Source organism: Seriola lalandi, unplaced genomic scaffold (genome assembly GCF_002814215.2).
Source record: "Seriola lalandi dorsalis isolate HSWRI2012SDOR001 ecotype SW California unplaced genomic scaffold, Sedor1 jcf7180002054412, whole genome shotgun sequence".
NCBI classification, from domain to species: domain Eukaryota; kingdom Metazoa; phylum Chordata; class Actinopteri; order Carangiformes; family Carangidae; genus Seriola; species Seriola lalandi.
Window position 1 is genome coordinate 398,887 of NW_019524965.1, and position 13,278 is coordinate 412,164.

The following is a 13,278-nucleotide window of genomic DNA, read 5'->3' on the forward strand; positions in this document are numbered from 1 at the left end:
AGAGCTCTGCTCTGAAGCCCCTCTCTGTCTGAGCCGGGCCAGTAATGAATGTCCTCTAGTCTTAATCACTCTGAGAGCACACACTGGAGATATGACTGACTCCATTGTCCTCCTCTCTATGTTTTGTATGTTGAAAGCAGAAGTCGTAGAGGTCATCGCTCCCAGTAAATATTAGATTTGTTTCACCAACACCAGGTGGTCACAGTTACACTTACACGGGCTCGTTGCACAGAGTAGATTCCCAAGTGTTGCAGATTTTACAGTCGTGTGGCAGTGTGAATGTACTAAACAACTTCTTTTTATACTGCTTAAAAAAAAATTTCTGGAGCTCCTCTTCACTCACTCAGCTTTGTTGCCCCTGGACTCTCTGATGCATTCCTCCATTTTCTCCCGTACCATCTGTTGCGAGCGGCGTTCAGAATGGGTTTTGTGCTCTCTGGATATGATTATCCTTGTCACACCAATCTGGAAAACATTTGTGTCCACATTAGCAGCATACCTACATACATACACACACACACTGGCGCGAGTGGAGACATGGTGGAGGACGATGTGCATGAAGTGGGAACACACACACACTTGCACGCACTTGCGTACACACATAGGGAAGCCTGCAGACGCACACGCACACAATGAGAAATAATGTGTTTTCATTTCATTTGGCTCTGTTTTGAGGCTGACTGATTGATGAACATAAAAAAAAGAGGGAGCTGCTGGCCGTGTTGTTAAAATTCATCACATAGTTTCTGATAAGAGATAATTACTTCTTAATTACCTCTACAAGATAATTACCTCTACTAATACTTTAATTCAGCCTTGAATGAATAATGAGGTAAGGGGGAACTTTTTTGCAAGAAGGGGTCAACACAGTGAACCAGATAAAAATGTGTAACCTTCCTTTTCTTTCTTTCTTTCTTTCTTTCTTTTTTTCTTAAAAGGAAAAAAAAAACCCTTCACACAGCAGCGGTGGCTTAGGAATGTGAGACAGGAATGCTGTTGAGTTACTATAAAGGGGGTTTGATCACTGAAAACAATGTCTTTGTGTTTTCATCCCCAGCCCTAGTCACGCAATGCTGTGTGCGCAAACCTCCAGCAACTTTTCAACCCCAGCACACAAGAAAGCCGTCAAGTACCTGCAATTGACAGAATCGCGTGCAATTCAGGTACTCCTGGATTGTGCTGGAGCCCGGCCAAATGGGGAGTTAAGGAAAAGGTGGAGTGGAGCTTCACCTGCCTAAAATGTAAGGCACACTGCGACACACCAGTCATAGTGGTGTGGTGGAGGGGAAAGCCACTTTAACTCAGTGTTATGCTGACAAGCAATCGAATGATCTAAATTCCTATGTAGATGTAACATATAACTGATAAAATATTGTTTTGTTAGTTCTTTGGGGGAAAATATGTTTTCTGAAACAACACTGGATTTTTTTTATTGTTTGCCTAATGACGATCACTTGTTTAAGTCAGAGTTTACCCACGTTATCTCAGCTATGTGATGACTTAAATGGTTTTATTGCAGTGAAATTAAAATGATATCAATATGCTTTTATTCCCAAATGATTATTAAATGCAGATATTCTCTTAAATCAGTCCAGACAAATCCATGAATGATGACAGATATTATAAAGAGTTTTTGGATCTGATAGACATTTAATGAAACCTTCAGTAATGCTCTGATTGTAAGTCTTTGACTCTGTGCTCCATTCCTCAGGATCCAGTCCTTGTTTTGAGGTTTAAGGGAAGCTATGATCCCAGAAATACAAGCAAGCCTGGAGGTGGTTAGGACATGAAAGTGAGGTAAGAAAGACAAGAGATTCATTCATGGGAAGGTGATTCAAGGCACCGACTTCCCTGTATCTCTGCACAGCGACAGATGATCATTATTACTCACACTGCTCACACAGGGCTCACACGCAAGCTGGGATCAAACTGACAGATGATGAGTGACTGAAACAAGATTATAACGGCCTGTGTTCATGACATAATAACTTACTTCTGTTATTCTTATTATTAATAAGAATAATAATAATAAAACTGAAGTGATGCTAAAAGCGTTTTTTACATTGTGTTGCTTTAATTAAAGTAAGCTAAATTAATTCTAGTGTGCTTTCAGTTCAACTTAAATGCTATTGTATTTTGTTCCAATATAATTCCATTTAACACTCACAAGTTTTAATCTGATATCATTCTCCTGTTTTAAAATATTTGCCAGCAACAATAATAAACTTCACTTACCATCATGCCTTGCGCGTCTACGTCGGGCTGAGCGCAGCATGTGCTTCACCGCTCTGTTCTCACTATGGCTCAGTGCTGCTCAGACTCTTCACAGGAGAGCATCGCACCCGCTGCAGGGAGGCTCGTTGGAGCTGAAGCAGGGAACCATCACTGCACCGGACCGTAAAGAGGAACCAGGTTCTTTCACTGTCGCTTATTGGAAATAATCACACTGATCGATCTGCCTTGATTTGCCAGAGCACAAATCAGTTTACGCAAGGATTCTTTGGGAGAGGATTAAATGCTAACTTTAGAGCACTGACACGCGTGGAGCTATTATTGTTATTATCATCGGTAAAACTTGACCAAGATGACAACAGCAGCTGGATTCAACAGTCCAGCTGTGGATCGCCCTGGAGGATATAAGGAAATACTGTCTCTTACACGGGATGAACGGTGTCTTAACACTGTCGCTGCCCCAAGTCCTGCTGCTGGACAAGCTGTTTTGTTGGACAGACGAGTCTCTTGGGATATTTCACGCGTGTTCGCGGGTGGCCAGTGTTGTAGATGGCCGATAACGTGATATGCTTTTGGAAATTTGTTGTGGTGGATTTTGGATTTTGGCGAACGGGAAAGGAATATCCTGGAATATATTTTGGAAGCGATGCTCAGCAGATGTCCAGCGATTTGGATAATGACAGTGCGCATCAACTCATCCAGCAGGTAAGTGACAGAGCAAAACTTCTACCTCTTGGGAGTGAAAGGTTAAGTGTAGTCTCAGTTACTGTTAAAAGTTCATGGTGTCATTTATTTTTATTTTTAAACGTGCAGCTTAGTCCCTTTTGTTTTTCAAAGGGTCCCAATGAGGAATAAATTAATTTAATCAGCTGTAATTTCACAAATATAATAAAATGTTTAACAGTGGCTGTTTTGACCAAAGGTTTCGATCGTTATCTCCCTACACACCCATTTGGCCTACATCTTCATTACCAAATTACACCTAACAATCAAACTTCTCCCATGGGATTCCTCAGGAGAAACTCTTTTATCAAGTTGGGCTCTATGTCTTATTTATGTCTGTGGAGATGGGCGTGCGTTTGATTTCAAAAGCCTGGTCAAACTCTCGGTCTGCTCCACACGTGTAGGTTCACCTGTTCACTGCTCCGTTATTCTCTGGGTTCATCAGGTGCACATCCCTCGCTCTCAAAACCGACTCAAAGTGACTTAATTGTATTTCAGACACTTCAGTTGAACACTGACGCTGCTTGACATCCGCACTCGAAATCCACCCTGTTTTTTAAAACATACGCCTTTATAACCTGTCCATACACCTGCGCTGCCAGGTGTCCACAGAGCCATGACCTGTCATAAGTTGTGAAAGACCAGGTGCAGCAGCTTAAATGAAAGGTGTGGGTACAGTGTCCATAGAAAGCAAGATGTAGTCCACCCCACCTCTCCCACAGTGACTCCATTCAGGTGAGAGCACATGTGTTTTGAGCTCCAGAACTTTGCCCACAGGGAGGCCTGTCATTAGTGCACCTCCCTGACACACGTATTGCACGTATGAGAGATAAAAATCCATGATGTTGTTACAACGGAAGATCCTGTTTTAGGTGCTTCATTTGAGTGGAACCTACAGGCGCATTTGACCATATTCACCGGTGAACCTTGTCACTCCGGGTCATGAGAGTGTTTGTACCTGTTCTACGAGTTGGCCTTTCCATCTCTAAGGAGCATACAGTGATATAATGACGGTGCATTCATTGTGTGTGTGTGTGTGTGTGTGTGTGTGTGTGTGTCTGTGTGCAAGTAATCTGAAGGAGCTTCCCTTCACTCAACCCCATCCACTTCCTTAGCAATAAAGAATTCCATCTATTGTCGGGGCAGGGGACAGAGCCCCACTATATGTCTGTATACAGCACAGAGCGCAGACCGAGCACCACCGCTCTAACTCAGCACCCCTCCCCTCCCGCACACCCCCTCCATTAAAAATCTTCTCCAAACAAGACCCCCTTTCTCCACTGAAGAGGGACCCTCTGTCTAATGCCAAGTGACTCTCATGGCCAGCATTGACGGTGGGACACTTGCCTCACAAAAGGAGCTGAAGTGTCAAATAAACTCGGTCAGAGCCCCCGACACACAAGAATTCCTTTATCTGGCACCCTGGGAGGCAGACAAAGACAGACTTTGTGTCAGTGAGCAGGCCTTGACTAAACACTGGGGCTTTTTTTTTTTTTTTTTTTTTTTTTTTTTTTTTTTTTTAACTCCTCTTCTCACAACTTCTGCCTCTTCTTCCTCCTCCTCCTTTTGTCATTTGAACGGCGGAGCGGGAGCATGCCTGTTGACGTGACCCCCGCTCACCCAGCATCTGTCCTGCACATGGCCAACATCACCCCTGTGCTGTGTCAGCTCCATGCAAGCGCAGATGCACACATGCACACCCACTTGCATACGCCCACGACTGTCTGTTAGACATCAAAGCAGCCATAACATTGCAGTGGATGTAATTTCTTTTTGATACTTTTGTTTATGTCTTGGCCCGTAGCTGAGAATAGTAAAGCAGGAATTTGCTTTCTCACAGGGCTGAATGTGCTGGCTGTGCTGTCATATGATATGCTTGTGGTGAACCGCAGTCGAGAGCCATATACACACCAGGCTCAGACTCACTTAAAAATCCCTGTATTTACTCCACTCAACATTTCCGAGGAACTTTCCCATCACTTTCAATTTTTTGACTTCAGATTCGGCTGTATTGTCATCTGTTTGGTACTAATTCCAGACCTTCAGTTTTGTCATTTTGTCACAAGTTGCAGATTTTTATTAGATAATTAAAGCCAGTTTCTGTTGCCTTTTAATGTCGTCTGGACTAATTGGAAAATACACACTTCAGACTAAACAAACTCACACTTTTTCCTCATTAAAGGTGCTATTCAGTGATTCCATAGAGCTTTATAGTCTGGCCCTTAAACTTAAATACCTAGTCTGTATCAAAGTGACCCCAAAGTGCTGGAAAATGACCTCATGCAATGTTGAGACGACGTTGAAGCAGCACCACTGAGACAATATTGTGGCCCAGAGCAGTTGCTGGCCGGCCCCCAGTGATGGACGTGTGCATCAGGCCCCCAGGCATGCTAACACAGGCCTGCCCAGAGAGCCATAGCCCCCCCCAGCACAGTGGTTTAGGTAAACAGATCAAGTTGCTGTGGTCGAGTGTGTTAATGGTGTGTTTATGAGCTTAAGTTGAGTGGTGATTTATCATGTCTAAACTCAGGGCTCACCTCTGGTCCTTGGCCTTGATCGAGCTCTGTGTGTGTGTTTGTGTGTGTGTGTGTGCGTGTGTGTGTGTGTGCGCTTGTGTGTGTTTGTATGTGACATTGCACACAGGTGACAACACTGACTGAGCAGCGTGACCTCCTGGTTAACTGTGTCTCGGTGTCACGACTGTTTCCGACCACTGAGGGGGAAATGGAAAGCGATAGAAACGTTTATTACGCATTAATTACGCCCTGTTTTTGTAGAAAATGTGCCCTCAGCATTACCTCATCAGGTCTGCGGGGCACAGAGCTCAAATCACAGGAAAATATCCTTCCATCATTAGTGTCAGATAACCTTTTAATGAGCTCCATGAGAAATATCAGAGTGTAAAAAAGCTGTTGTGTATCCTTTCATATAGAGCACCATTTACACTCAGTTTGTGTGTCTGTATGTGTGTGTCTGTATGTGTGTGTGTGTGTGTGTGTGTGTGTTTAGAATGGGCTCTAAAGTTTGTCTGAACAGGAGAACTGTCATTTATTAGTAGTGCAGGAACAATGGGGAGCTTGTCTCCGGGGGTGGTGGGAGCCAGAGGGGGGCCAGAGGGGGCCGGTGGAGCCAGGGGAGGGTGGCCTGAGATTGGGCAGCAGCCTCTGACCAAGAACAAGCCCCTGTCTGATGGAGAGAACTGCTGACCCTTCCTGAGTAAAATGGCACCTTTGTTTCGAGGTGTATGTGTTTGTGCCTATGTGTTTATGTGTGTGTGAGAGGGAGAAGGAGAGAGGGTTTGAAAAGCTTGGGAGCACTGTGTAAAGTGTTTTTTTTTTTTTTCTTCCTCAGTACTTTGGTGATTTTCCCTCCATTTGTGATTTTCTCTTAGCTCCAAGTTTTGTGACAGATTCTTACAGTATTCTGTCACAAAAGCTTTTTAATTAACATCATTACCAGAGCGGTCATCCTCTCTAGCAGCTGCCCACAATGGGAAATTTTACGGATGAAACGCACAAACTTTTGAAGGTTAGTTTTCACGCGGCCAGTTTTAAACCATTTACACACAAAACCTTTTCCAGAGGTGTCCGAGCATGAGAAAGTGCTTGTATTGATAAACACATTAGCGTGTCTATGATACTACACAACGCTATAGTCTTCAGTGATGCCATGACACCAGACCCCCTCTTTAGACTAATTAGCAATTTAGTGTTTTCATCTGGACCGTTGCCGCCGTCTGAGTGGTGCTTTCCTCCTATACGCCCATAAACAATTGTCTTCTCTCTAATGATGCTCATGAGGGAGAGAAATTGAAGGAAGGAGGAGAGAGAGGAGGAGTAAGTGCTGGTGGGTAATGGCAGCAGATTGCTGATTTCCGACAGGGAAACCACAGCTTAGAGAGTTGTGTGTGTGTGTGTGTGTGTGTGTGTGTGTGTGTGTGTGTGTGTGTGTGTGTGTGTGTGTGTGTGAGGGGGGTGTTATCCTGCTTTTGGGAGTTATCAGGAAGTGGGAGGTAGAGAGAGACAGACAGCCAGTGCTTGAGTGAGAGTGTGGCAGGGTGCTTTAGAGGAAGTGGTGAACATGAGTGGGGATTCTTCAGAGTGATGCCTCTGGGTCCGACACTTAAAGTCTGTCGTCTTTGATAAAGCTCCCTTTGCACCTGGTGCTTACACCTTTTCAACTTACCTTTCTGCCATAGGGTTCGCCACTCCCTGTAGGGTTAAGATATATGGCACACTCGCTCTGACTTTCATTTAAATCCTGCTATCCCTTCTGTCCTTGACCTCCTGTGCTAGCATAAAGAGAAAGAGAGCATAGGAGAGATGGAGAGCACAGAAAGGTGAAAAGATGGGATGGGTGGAGGACAGGATCTTTTCCTCGACATGCCCTCGACACAGAGAGAGTAAACAGCAAAGGCACACAGTGCAGCACAGGGGCATCTCTGTCGGCCTGGACGCAGACAGACAGCACTCCATTCAGGCCCCCGCCACAGGAAGGCTGCATGCGCCACCCACCTCGCCACAAGGACACTATGGATTTGCAGAACAGTAGTGAATAAGAGATGCTAAGAATAGTCAGGAAAAAAAGAAGTTATACATGCAGGAGAGGAGGCTCCTGTGAAGCTAGGCAGTGCAGAAGTGTACTCTCCGTAGCGCAGGGTTTTCTTCACATGCCACAATACAGAGAGAGTGCATGAGATTTGTGATGATATTTTAATAGGGTTTTTTTTCAGTTTGTGTGCATATGCAGCGGACAGGTGTCTAGTCTAGAAAGGACTTGCAGGTGTCTTCTTGACCTGCCTTGCATGCACAAAAATCAAAAATCATCTGCGATGGTTTGAATACCAGACATTCCTCCTTGTGTTTTCCCTCAGACTGACCTCTCTTGTTCTTCTCTTGCTCTTGTTTTGGAGGGAAAATTCCTCCCTTTTGTGTTCCGCTCTCACAAATATCACATTCCACTGAACTTGTGACCACATTGGGCCCTTTACTTTGGCGGGTGTTGGGTCACCATGGCAGCGTCCCAGGGCTCCAACGAGTCACACCTACACAAGTAAGACATCCTCATTCAGGAGTTGGGTCTTTTTTTTTTTTTTTTTAATTCTATCACTTGTCTTCTCCTTTATTTTGTCCTCAGTGGGGAGGATAAAGGAGACATTTTCAGTGTGAAGAGGAGCGTGAAATTTCCTGTGTGACCTCCCCGGGATACAGCAAGACCACCAGGCTCCTTAGTCGACTGTGTATGTGTGTGTTCAATCCAGCGCTTGTGTAGGAGATCTGTGTGACGCTGACAGCTTTTAGTGCGTGTCTGTTTTTATTTGGTTTGTTTAAAGGAGATTGAATGAGGCACAGTTACACTCCTTTCCACATAATAAGTCCAATTAAGGTGGATTGTTAAGTATCCAGATATTCAGAAGGTGCGCACAAATTGTCATGTCACATAAAAGCTATAAGCTGGGCGATTGGGAGGCAATTGCTCATTTGCTTAAGGCTGTCCTTGGTAGGCCTGTGTTCTAGGCGGTCAAGCTATCACAGCGAGCCCCTAAGCTTCTTACAGACAAGCTGTGGAAGTGGATAAAGTGGCTGTCAGTGTCCCTGACCAGAAACTCAGATAAGCGCACAGAGCCAAAGTGCCGTAATGACAGCTGAAACGACATGGAGGCTGTCCAGATGTCAGGCTGTCATCACAGGGCATCACTCATTCAACAGGCACACATTTATGTTTCTCAATGGGCTGTTGCTGATTGGATTTTGTGTCACTTTTCAGAAGATTATGGCCGATGAGCTGCACAAAATTAAGATTTTATGACAACATTTTTTTTAATTTTGTCTCTATAAAATCTTTATTTTGCAGAAAATGGCATTAGAAACCATGGCAATGTTGTCATGCAGTCTGATTGATATTGAAACTGCCTCAGCACATTTCCTTGACTCTGCTGCGCCCTAGTGGACAATGTACACAACAACAGAATATTGGTCTACAGGGCTGTAGTTCCTTCCATGTCCACTTGAGATTTATGGTGTTAAGTTAAAACCTTGATTGGGCATGGGGGATTTTTTTCAATTTGCTTTTTTTTTTTTTTTTTTGTGGATAAAAAAAAAATACAAACTTTACAGATGATGTCTGGTGTGCCCATAGACCTCATCATTCATAGTAACAAAGAAAATGCTCTGCTCTGCAAAATATTCTACCCTAAAACTAAATGTACATTATGATTTTACAATAATGTTGAATTCAATGCACAAACAGACATTTTTCACTAAAATGCAACTCATATTTTTTGTGCTTGTGTTTTTACATTTAAATTGGATCATATTCACATTCAGAACATATTTATGAGAATAAAGCTGAATGTGTCTACAATGTGGATGACTCCTCACACCATTGTGAGGATGTCCAGAAACGATGTAGGCAAAACTTCTCATTTATGCATGTAATGTGTACTGTGTGCCCTAATTCAAACAATCCAACCCTGAAATATAAACTGCAGATTTTATTCTGACAAAAAAAATGATACATTCAAGTTTGACAAACTTCTTGCAAAATGTCTTATATACTAAACAGGTTGCATAGTTTACAAGGCTTTTGTTTGTCAGCCTGTTCATTACAATAAAGGGAGGAAAAAAACTGAATGACTCAGGCAGACGTATGACATACGTAAAAATTTATTTCCAATTATACCTTCTGCTTACCTGCAAGCTGCTTAGGCTACTTTCCATTGACATGGATCAAACTCTGACCTCTAGTGGTGACTTGAAGAAAGGGACATGCTGCTGTTGCTTGACTGTAAGCTCTCTATTTATTCATTTTCAGGGTAGTGTATAAACTAATATAATGACCCACTGTTTTATTTTTAAGTTTAAAAAAAAAAAAAAAAAAAAAAAGAAAACCCCACGGCAGAATATTATTTGTATTCTTGAACCCTCCACTGCTTTCTCATTTACTGTAACACACATCACAGTACAACATAATATAGGCACCTGCTAGTCATATATGTAATGTCCTCAGTGGATTGAAAGATGAATTGTGTGTTATTTCACCTGTGTTACAGTTGACAAAGTGAGAGCTCTGCCTTTTGTGGAAAACCATCTGAGATCAAACCGTTTTAATGTTCAATAACTGATTTTACTCTACTGCAATTTTTTTCTGGTCTTAGCTTGACGGCGCATTACAACAGAGCGTCACTCTTTTTTTCGAGTGTGCAATATAATCAAACTGCATTTTGGTACGTTACCCACAAGATGTCTCTCTTGCATAAGACTATGGGAAGGGCTGGACAACATCCTCTGCAGTTCATAGAGCTTTAGAGTTTTACACACTTGTTTTCTTTTGTTCATATGTTTAACTTTTACTGTTTGAAATCCATAAGTGAATGAAAATTGTAAATTATTATTACATTATTATTATTATTATTACTATTACAAGACAAATCTCTGCTTTGATAAAATTCAGTTAAAAAAAAAAAAAAAAATCAATAGCAGCTTCAAGAATGGCTTCATAGACCTGTTTGACAGTGTGTTTGATTTTTAAATTATTACCTAAAGTCACTGCAATTTTGCATTCAACACATTTCCCTTAGACCCTTTGGTGGAGAAACTTTTAGTTTGAAATTGCACCACTAGATGGCAATGTGGTAACATGAAAAACGGCCTCCCTGTTGAAAGTATAAGCTACTTTGCATGTCTGTAACCCTGTGATCTATGGAGTAATGGATGTAGACTGGCATTATTATCTTCTTATTGCCCCTCATTCTAACTCATCTCCCTTTGAAGATCAAAGTAGCCGTGTGCCTCTGTATTTACCGACAATGATAAACCCAGAGTGAACTTCAATAAAGCCAACTGTTCACTTTGTACATCTGTCACTCCTCAGCCTTTTCCGGCCTTACAAGTAGAAATGCTGTTGAGCCCAGAGAGTCAACAGTTGGTGCAGCATTTCATGTGGATTGCTCAAAGTGAGCCTATGCAAGAGCTTTCAGGATAATTTCAGCAAAGATGGGGATGTCATTTTAAATTCATGTTGGTGTAGTTCAGCAACGGAAAGAAGAGGGGGGAAAAAAAAAAAGTACAGAAGAGCTAAACAGCAGTGTGAAAACAGCAAAAACCAGTCTGGTTTTTGGTTTGGTTGTTTTAATTGTGGCACAGAAACTTGGCAAATGCTTTAGCTCTCTGTTGGCTCAGCTTCTGCTCTGTCAGACACTACCGAACACAGAGAATGAATGAAAGAAACACACAGGTGACATGGCCAAGGAACAGGTGGGGCAGCTTATGACATGGTGACAGTAATAGCACAAGTATAAAGCCACCTTGAGTTCACTTCCCACAGGTGTCCTGTTTAAGTGGATTTTAACATTATTTCAGGTGTATGTTGGGCACATTATGTCCAGGCCTTAGTGGCACGCCACAAAAATAGTTGTTTATTGTCTTGTGCATGTGGTTGAACGCAGAGAAAACTTACAAAAATAAAAGTTTTCTCTGCGTTCAGCTCAGTATTTGACCTCATAGCGACTGTTGACATATGACAGTTTTGATCTGGTTCTGATTTTGAATGAATTTCCTTTTGCATATTGAACATGTTTCTCTGAAGAGGTGTACTGTATTGCTCATGTCGGAAAGCCCAGTCCTCCGTCTCCTCTTGGTGTGCACACTACATTGTTGAACGCTGACCAGTTTACCGCCAACAAATCAGATTTCAGACTATGTAGTTATTCAGGTTGCTGTCAGTTGGCGACTATTGGAAAGAGTGTCATGGGAAAAAGTTGTAATAAGTGAATCGTTCATCTGTGTGTTGTGCAACCGTGTGCTCATGCAGTGCACGTACAAGTTCATCCATCATAGTGTATTTTATGTGTGCATATGTGCAGTAAGATGTCTTAAGATATAAGCTTAGTGCAATTGTGTATGAGTACTGTGTGTGTGTGTGTGTGTGTGTGTGTGTGTGTGTGTGTGTGTTTGTGTGCACTTTACACACATAGCCACACCTCTTGCACTGGCACAAGTGTATGTCAAGTTGTCCACAATCTACAGCTAATCAGATTTCTCCTCTTGGGTTTGTCACTAAGGGGACTTTAGCCACCTTGAAGAGCAGTGCTGTGATGTTGTGCACACACAAACAAGAGTGGCATGGACACACAGCCTTCTGCATAACCTTTGTAATATTTCAAACACTGTGCAGTTCCTCCGGATCCCTCTTATCTCCTCCTTGCTTTCTAACCAAAATCAAATTCCAACCTGTGGGCTTATCGGAGCTGTTGGCCACTATTTACTTTTACTCCTGTTCTTTTTTTTTTTTTTTTTTTTTTTTTTTTTTGTTATTTCTTTTCTATTGATTCTCAGTGAAAGTGCAAGCTTGCACTGCCCGTGGTTTAGTTTCAGGCCTGGAGAGCATGTTGACATTAACACCTGCCTCAAATCTCATTCTTTTTCAGAGTGGCAACTGCTAACCCACTACAGAAGAGAATGGTTGCGACACTGCTCCCAGCTGCTTATCTCTGCCATCTCTTCCTCTAAGCTCTCCAAATGTACTCGTCTCTTCATGATAATCGATCATCTAAATCCTTCGGCGGCTTCTGATAACAGCTACCGCGGACTAGCTGAGCTGAGAACCTGACCAGACGTGTCTAAGGCAGGCAGGCAGGCAGGTACTATAGGAGCTCTCTTGCCTTTAGGGAAGAGATCCATGTTTTTTTACCCCATGCTGCTTATTGCAGACAATATGTTGAGGCATGGCAGAGTGGGTAGAGGGAGCAAGCCAAGGTGGAGCTTTGGTAGAGATACGGAGGCGGAAGTCTGAGTGTATATCTGTCTAGTTGATGGTTCAAGTAAACCTTCGTCTACTGTTCGAGTTAATAATTGACTCGGGAGTTCACTGTGTTTTTGTTCTTTGCAGGCAAACAGTGCTTCAGGAAAACCTTGTTCATTAGCTGCATTTTAAACCTCATAATGCATTTTCTGCCTATTGCATGAAGCGCATTTTGCAGCTGTGCAATAAAGCATTACATGGTCAGCCTTTCTTTTTCTCTAACTATGTCTTATTGCTGTGTGTATTTGCTCCCTGTGGTTGATGTTAATGGGGTGTTATTTGCGGCAGCAGCCCCTTTACAGTCCGTCTTAGTGTACGCTGCAACCCCACACTCAACACTCTTTCACCCTCCACGGGTAACCGGCAATACCCCAATTAGAAACCAGGGGAAAGCCTATAGCGCAATGAAAATGAATAACTACGTCCTCTCCTTGCGCCGTTACCCCCAGTCGGTGCTGCAGCTCTCAATCAGCAGCTGCCTAAATGGGGTGCACGTGTGTTGGGGGGCGTGCACAGCTGTAG

At 42.9% G+C, this 13,278-nt stretch overlaps 1 long non-coding RNA gene across 1 annotated transcript in view; it reads left to right on the plus strand.

The window, feature by feature from the left end:
- Positions 1-1,113: 1,113 nt before the first annotated feature.
- Positions 1,114-13,278, plus strand: part of LOC111657788 (uncharacterized) — a 51,751-nt gene continuing 39,586 nt past the window's right edge. The window contains exons 1-3 of the long non-coding RNA XR_002760946.2: positions 1,114-1,241; positions 1,712-1,797; positions 2,213-2,937. This is a non-coding gene — a long non-coding RNA (uncharacterized LOC111657788). The remainder of the gene's footprint in view (positions 1,242-1,711; positions 1,798-2,212; positions 2,938-13,278) is intronic.